Source organism: Neophocaena asiaeorientalis, unplaced genomic scaffold (genome assembly GCF_003031525.2).
Source record: "Neophocaena asiaeorientalis asiaeorientalis breed wild unplaced genomic scaffold, Neophocaena_asiaeorientalis_V1.1 scaffold828, whole genome shotgun sequence".
Taxonomy (NCBI): domain Eukaryota; kingdom Metazoa; phylum Chordata; class Mammalia; order Artiodactyla; family Phocoenidae; genus Neophocaena; species Neophocaena asiaeorientalis.
Window position 1 is genome coordinate 2,434,840 of NW_020175443.1, and position 7,899 is coordinate 2,442,738.

Here is a 7,899-nt window from a genome sequence, read left to right on the forward strand (position 1 = left end):
GGGATGGGCGGGGGGGGAGGGGCCGGGGGATACTGTCCTGCTGCTGATGGTACTCGGTGGGGTCAGGCAGGCTGGGGTGGTGGGGGCTGTGGGTGCTGCTTGGCCCCCGCCAGTCTCTATCCCCTCCAGGAGGAAGACTGCAGAAGCCTCTGGCACCCGGGAGCAGGTGGGAGGGCGCCCCTGTGCATGTCCTCAGCAACAGAGTGGCTCCTGTGAGCGTCCTTTCCTCCACCGCCCGCAGGTACTTCCCGCCCAGGAGGAGTGTGCAAAGGATGTAAGATAACTTTGTGAAATAATGTACCATAGGCTCACACCAACTGTATATACCTGTACAGAGCAGTAACAGGAATAAACTGGCCCGTGTGGCATTTCTGTCCCCAGCCTGGTACCGGGCAGCAGCAATCCTGTCTTCGGCTGGGCAGTCGTGCCCTGTCACTGGGGCCTGGGAGGCCGATGAGGCGGCCACAGATGCTGGGGAGGACTCCAGAATTCACTTGGGGGTCTGGCTGTGAGTTTACTGAAAGGTTTCTCTTCACGGGCCCTTGGGAAGGAGAGGAGAGTTCTGGGCAGGCCTCATGAGCAGACAGGACGAGGTGCTGGGATCCTGCGGGCCTGGTTGTGGGAGGCGAGTCTTGCTAAGTAGGTGAGCCTGGCATGACGCACAAATGTCGTGGCATTCCGAAAAAAATCCAAGGAAGCCTCTGTTGACTCTGGCTGAGGTTAGGACCCACTGCTCCATGGGATAAGACTCAGCATGGTCCTCAACCTCAGCCCCGCCCTCACTGGCCAGGGGGTAGAGGGTGGGGGGACCTGACAGCTCCCACCACTTCCCCGCCCGCGACTTCCCCTCCACCCCGAGTTAATCACAAGCCCTATTGATCTACCACCTCAATGGCCTGCTAGTCCGTACCCCTCTCCCAGGAGCCCTGCAGCTGCTCTCAGCCTGGCCCTCACCTCTTCCTCCTCCTGCATGGCTAGGAGCACCTCCCACCTGGTCTCTGCTTTCCCTCCAGGCCCTTCTCCACTCGGCAGTCACTACTCTGATTGTTCCCCCCACCTATTTAGACCTCTTTGGTGACTTGAACTTCAAAACTCTTAGACATAGCTGCACAATCTGGTCCCAGGCTTCCTCTCCAGCCACCAGGAACGTCAGAAACTCTTTATGGGCTCAGACCCTTTGCACACGCTGTTCCATCTGCCTGGAACACTCCTCACTCATCCTGGCCGTCATCCATCCGCCCTCAGCTCAAAGGTCCCTTCTCCAGAGAAGCTCCGTGGGACCCCATCATGTCTTCCCATGGCACCTTGCCCTCCTCCCACCACACGCAGCATGTGGCAGGGGGCTTGACTATTTTGTTCATCCTTTTTTCCTAAATGTTTGGCCTAATGGAAGATGCTGGAGAAGTAGTTGTTGGCCCAGCGCATGGGGTGAATGAATGAGCTCTGGGCTCGAGGGCCAGGCACTGGGTGTCCCGTCTGAATCTCTCCCTCACTCCCTGGGCTTCCAGCTTATTTAATGGAGCCTGTTTTCTCCTCTGCAAATGCAGGTGTTGATGCTGCCTGTAGAGATTTTGAAAGAATAGGTCTGTTAACATATGTGAGACCGCACTTGCTGATTCCTGGCATGTAGCAGGTCCTCCGTAAAAACCCATTTTCTTTTCCTTTTTCACCTTCCCTTCCCTCTGCTGAATCTTTGCTCCTTTCTAAGCATCAGTGTCCTTCCCTTATAAAATGGAAGGCTGTCTCCCAGGGTGGTTGGAGGATCTAAAGACAGATGTATATGAAAGAGCTGACTTACCAGCAGGCAGTACACAAATGCAGGCTGCCCACCCTCGTGTCCCCAGGCCGGGAGTCTTCATGTGCTTCTGAGCCAGCTTCCTGAGTCATTGTGTGGACACGGCAGCCGCTGGCCCATTCAGATCAGGTCACCCACCGCCATACCTGTGATCCTTGGTGTCCTGCATGTAAGGCCAGCAATCGCCCCTGCTTTCTGCCCTCTTCCCTCTTCCAAAGATGACCCGGGAGAAGGCTCAGAGAATGATTTGGTGGGAGAAGGGGCAGCTGACAAGTTAGAATCCCAAGTCACCCATCCTTGCGAGCTGGGCGTGAAACATGTGCCCTCGAACTGCTCCCCCCGCATCCCTCCTCCCGCTGCTCCACACCTCCTTCCACCCACTTGTCCAAGACCGAACCTGGGAGTCAAACTCAGTCCTCCTCCATCAGACTCCCACCTGTCCCTCAGGCCCGCCCACCACCTCCCTCCCTCCCTGCTGCCCAGGTGTGGAGCCCGGCCTTTGGGGAGGGCACGGTTTGATTAGACTCGAAGGACAGGTGTGGATCGCAAGGCCACCACCGGGTGTAAGGATGTGATAGCCATTAGTTGGTGGAAAGAGAAAAGCAGTGGGCTTGGGCCCAAGAGGACCTGGCTTTAAATTCCAGCCCTGCCATCTCTTAGCTGTGAGAACTAGGGGTGGTTCTGTCTCTTGAACCTGTTTCCTCCCCTTAGGGATGGTGTGGCCTCAGCTTCCTCCCCAGCCCCCACCCGGACACACAAACCTGTGAGCTCGCCTCTGAGTGTTTCTCTTTTTCTGTGCTTGCGACACTGTCATTATTTGCTGACCCGTTTCAGCTCACTTGCTGGGACTTTCTTCTGGCACATTCTTCAGCTAATGAGAGAAGAATGAGTTGGTGAGATCAAGGGAGCTGGTGCACGCTGCAGGGCCCCTCACGGGGTCCAGCATGTAGGAGGGACACAAGAACTGTGAGAAACACCTTGAAGGGATCCCCGGTCTGGCTTCCTAAATTGACTCCTGGAAGGCACTCATTCGTGTTGAGAATTGACGCCATTGAGTCCCCAACACATGTGTGACATGCCTTGGGTCACCCCACTGCGGGTGGAGATGAGGCTGGTCCCATAAGGCAAGAGCCCCAGAGCAGGAGGTTCTTGGACATCTGGTCCAACCTCTTCATTTTCTCCCAGATAAGACAGTGACCTGCCCCAGGCTCAGGGTGGGACCAGCAGGAGGACCCAGGACCTCCTGCTCCCGGCCTAGTACCTTTCTAGGCACCGGATCCAGATTCCAGCAGAGCCACTTGCCAGCATGTGACCCTGAGTGAGTTACTGCGCCTCTCAGAGCCCTGGTTTTCTCATCTGAAAAATGAGACAATAATACCCTCGTGGGGTTGTGAAAATTGCCTGAGAGAATTCGCATAAAGAGCTAAGACGGTGCCTGGAAGGTTGTGAGCCCTTCCTAAACATGAGCTGTTATGCCGATGGTGATGATTGCCTGGGACTCTGTGAACCCCAGGGTATTAGAGATGGGAATGACCACAGAGGGCAGGAATGGATGAGGCAGTCTTTAAAGAGGAAGGAGCCTTGGGCCTTGTAGGATGTGTAGGAGTCGGTGTGGTCAAGAGGCTGCACTCCTCTAACAGCTGTGGCTGTTCTGCCTTATCTGGGTCCCAGGAACTTCTGCTGGGAAGTTTCCTTTGTTGGCAGAGGTGCCGCGTTGCTAAGAGCAGGAAGAAGGGCCTCCTGGCTCCTGCCCACTGGGAACAGGGTTGTGGCCCGAGGCTGGCAGCTCTGGAGACATTTCTCAGTTCTGTGGTTGTGCTGGGGGCAGGTGGATGCACACGGGCCCCTGTACACCTGGGGCGGCGCCAGTCAGCCTCCTGGACGTAGAAATGAGTCTGGGGTGAGGAATCACACATGTGTGGGATGCAGAAAACATGATGGGGAAAGAAACACATCCCTTTACCGAAGGAACGAGAAATCAGCCAAAGGGGCTTCAAAGCAGAAGGAGCTGCGTTAGTCCCACCCATGATTCCTCAAGGCTCCTGTGCCTAAGAGCTGCTTAAATCACAGATTCCACAGCCTACCCCAGAGATTCTGATTCAAGGGGTCTGGACTCTGCGCTGTAAACAGATGCTCGAGTGACTCCGGTCTTGGTGGTCCATTTGAGAAACCCTGCTGCAGAACCCCTCTCTGGGATTCTTCCCTCTTACTTTACACGCAGGCCTAACCAGCCTGGAAATCTGGTTCTCAGACCAAAGCAGAGCAGAGGTCGCCACACACCGGAAGGCAGAGAACTCAAGAGCAGGGTGAAACGACAAGTGACAGCACGATGGCAGCAGGGGTGGACAGAGAACCTCCCAGGGCACGGGACCCCTACAGGCACGGGACCCCCAAACGATGGGCCAACACTGCCAAATTCTATGTTGGAGAGTCACGGAAGCCCGTCTCCCATTTGTAGGAAGAGACCCATCAAAACAAAATGGAAACGTCAGGTATTACGAGGAACAAGTACACAATACACACCTGAGACACCACGAGGTTTTGCTAAAGTGGAAAGAGTGGGAGAGAAGACTGAATAGTTTCAGATGCATGAAATAAAAATGGTTGCCCCATTTCTCGAGCGTTCCCTGCGTTCTGGGCAGTGTAGCATACTTTACATGCCTTTCCATCTTGTAATCTTTGGCGGAGTCACACCAGATGTGGGGTAGGAGCCCCAGGTGGCGGAGCCTCAGGCCACAGAGCCGACAGCGGCTGGAATCAGGTCTGTGGGGCCCCAGAACCCAGCCCTGCCCACTGTGCTGTCCCCCTCCCCTCCGGCTGCAGCTGGGACGGTGAGGTGTCACCCTCTGCTCCGTCCTGGGGGCCCCTCTCTCCCTTTTGGCTGACTATGCTCCGTGTGTGGTGTGGCCCTGCTGGGGTGCAGGTGTGGGCATGGCCTCAAGGCTCTGGTAGGAAGGGGGCGGGGTCTTTCCTCTCCCCCCAGGCTCCTCCCCTCTGGCCCCTGACTTCAGCCTGCAAGTGCTCCAGGCAGCTCCTGGCCTTCACACTGGCCCCAAGCCTGGCCTGGAATGTGTGGGTACCATGAACTCAGTCACACCAGCCTTTAAATTTGACCTCCACCCGCTTCTCTGGCTGCAGCAAGACCCATCTGTTTCTCAGGGAATCACGACACTGTCCTTCCAAGAAGGTGCCCTCTTCCCCCATGAGGGTGAGGGGAGGCCCCTTGCTCTCTGAGTGCTGTCTCCCTTGGCAGTGAGTCTGGGTGAAACCTGGGAGCCCACAAGATTCCAGACTTCTCCTTCTCAACTGACGGGAAGCTGAGTTCCCAGAGGGCTGGCGTCCCTGTCGATCCCTTGGCAGCTTGTGGCGGCCGTGACTGGAATGGAGTCTCACGTACCAGGTTGCTTATCCAGGCTCCGTTCCCGTCCCCCTGCCCCCCATCCCTGTTCATCCTCAAATGTCTCTTACGCAGCAGAAAATTTTATTTTTAAGCCCGTGGCATCCCAGGAGAGAAACGTTTCCCTAGTGCCTTTGATGTTCATCCAACCCTAGTGGTTCACATCCTGGGTCCTCCTCCTACCCATGATGAGAGCTCTGGGAGGCGTGATCAGCTGCTGTCTTGGGGAAGGGTCCCCTTTTCAAGGTGTCATGTCCTGCCTTTCCTCAAGCCCTGTGTCCTCAGAACCTGAGCTGACACAAGCTCAAGGGGGTGGGCAGGGCTCTGCCAGAGGCAAGCCCGAGAAACATTTGTCCAGCCCCTGGCTACAGCGCTGGAGGAGAATCAGGAGAGGCCACGGCCTCTCAGCTGGGGGCAATTTTGACCCCCAAGGGACATGTGGGGACAGTAGGTTGTCACACTGCGGGAGGTGCTACCTGCATCCAGTGGCTGCTTCTGGACACCGTATGATGCACGGGACAGCTCCTGCCACAAAGAATTATTCAGTCCCAAATGTCAGTAGTGTTGATGTTGAGAAGCCCTGAACTAGATTCTGATGGGGAAAGCGGTCCAGATGGGGGGCCCCTCCCTCCTGTGACTTTGGAGGAAGAGGGCCCGCCACTTGCCCCTGATGGTGGAGATCTGAATCCTTTCTTGATGGCATCCCCATCCCCAATGTCCTGTAGCAATTTCTCTTGCTGGGTTCCAAGACCAGAGTGGCTAAGAGACCTGCTTAGAGGCACATAGCAGGTTATCGACAGAACCAGGGTCAGAATCCTGGTCGTATTTAGCACCCACGTGCTACGATGCGGCTCTTGTGTTTCCCTTCCCTTGTACACGTGGCTTGCCTCTCCAGCTGTATCTAAGCTCCCCAAGAGCAGAGAGCACATCTTGCTCATCTTGTATCCTCCACTGCGGGTCTCCGGCCCACAAAGGTGCTCATTTAGAATCGGTTGAATTCATTTTTTCAGCCCAACATTTATGCAAAGCCGAACCAAGGTGGCCCTGCTTTCTTGGTGGAGGGCAGCAGACATGTAAAGCACTACAGAAATAGAGGAGGGGGCTTAAATCTGCACAGGGGGGCTGGGGAAGACTAGAGAAAGGGGCATTGAGGCCGTCCAAACGTTCTGATTGTGTCTGGAGGTCCACTGAGAGCCTGGTACACCACCAGCCGGTTGGAAGCTTGAGAAGGGAGGGAAAGAAAACAGAAGAAAAGTAACATTGGACCCCAAGCTAGTGTGCATCCATTGTCCTAGTGCTGGAGCCTGAGGACAGTTCCCCCGCTTCTCAGGGAAGTGGAGGGACTTACCCTGGGTTACTGAGCACGCACATGGCAGAGGAAGGATTGGGCTCAGGGACTCTCCACCTCACAGCTCTTCCCTTAGAGAGAGAAGGGGGGGATGTGGGAGAAAGCAGCCCACCGACAGTGGCTTTCAGGGTGGGGCAGCCACGTCCTGGAAATAGGGAGGACAGGGCTTGTGGCCTAGACTCCCTGCACAGTGATGAGGGCCGTGTCTGGCCTCCCCAGGGCCTGACCACCGCACTAGCCACCGTTGGTTGTTGGCGCTCGGAGGATGGGAGCACTCCAGGGTGGTCTGACACACGGGATGTGTCTCACCTCAAAGCAGAAGTGAAATGGGGCACACTTCCCCTTGCAAGACAGGAGGCAAGTCCGACCACCCCCTCACCACCACCTCCTGCAGGAGCCTGGCTGCCACCGCTGGGATCTGAGACTGGGGGATGACAAAGAGAAGCCGGCCTGGTCTGGGGAACCACACAGGGAGCTGGGGTCTACTTCCCACCGTGCACGCCTCCTTGGGCAGCATCCCTGTGATTGCAACATACTGTTTCCAGTTTTTATGATTTAGGCTCTAAGGGAGACGGTCTCCCGGCAGAGCTACAGCCAGCCCATCGCTACACGAGGGAGGTTCATTTGTGGTTTGTTCGCTCATTCATTGTTCACACACTCAACCTCCACTCTCCCATCAACCAATATATTAAGAACCATCTGTGTGCCAGGCATTGTGTGGATACAGGAGGGAGAAGGGCATGAACAAAAACCACACAAATAACTATGGTTATGGCTGTGGAATAAGAATAGTTGTGAAAAGTGCTCCAAAGACCACGGAGAGGCCACTGTGGGAGGTCTGACGGGCCCCCGACCACATATGGGGCTCAGGGGAGGCTCTGGGGCATTTCTGTGGAGACCTGTTGGATGCCAGGGCTTGCAAAGGGCAGAGATGACAGAGAGGGGGAAGACCTGGCTGGAAGAGGCTGAGACCCTGTGATGGAAAGAAGCTTGGGGGGCAGGAGGGAGAGGGACAGGGGGACTGGTGTCACTGCAGAGACCGGATCACGCAAGATCTTGCAAGCTATGTAAGGGTTCCGCCTGTTGGATGCATCCTCAAGAGGAGTGTTGAAGGCTGGGGGACCTTGGGCAAGTCTTTCTCCTCCTCCCTCTTGCCTCGGTTTCCTCATCTTTTCAGTAGGAACATGTTTGCAGTCCTTGCAGGGGTGTTGATGAGCCTTTATGGAAAGCACTGGCGCGGCGTCTGGCACGGTGGAGGTGCCCTGTAAGTGCAGCCTTTAGTCTAATTGTGACCGAGGCAGGCCAAGAATCCAGGCTCCAGCCCGACTCCCCCTCCAATGGCTGTGCCTGCAGTTCCTG

General features: G+C 56.0%; 1 protein-coding gene and 1 long non-coding RNA gene across 2 annotated transcripts in view; one reads left to right on the plus strand and one right to left on the minus strand.

Annotated features, from left to right (window-relative positions):
• Window positions 1–602, plus strand: part of DEPDC5 (DEP domain containing 5, GATOR1 subcomplex subunit) — a 92,573-nt gene extending 91,971 nt beyond the window's left edge. The window contains exon 44 of the mRNA XM_024768002.1: window positions 18–602. The gene's annotated coding sequence lies outside the window, so the exon portion shown is untranslated. The remainder of the gene's footprint in view (window positions 1–17) is intronic.
• Window positions 603–750: 148 nt separating this feature from the next.
• LOC112415159 (uncharacterized) lies at window positions 751–2,872 on the minus strand. The gene is made up of 3 exons (XR_003006288.1): window positions 2,557–2,872; window positions 1,799–1,958; window positions 751–1,560 (listed from the first exon to the last, which is right to left on the minus strand). It is a non-coding gene; the product is annotated as an uncharacterized LOC112415159 (long non-coding RNA).
• Window positions 2,873–7,899: the final 5,027 nt, after the last annotated feature.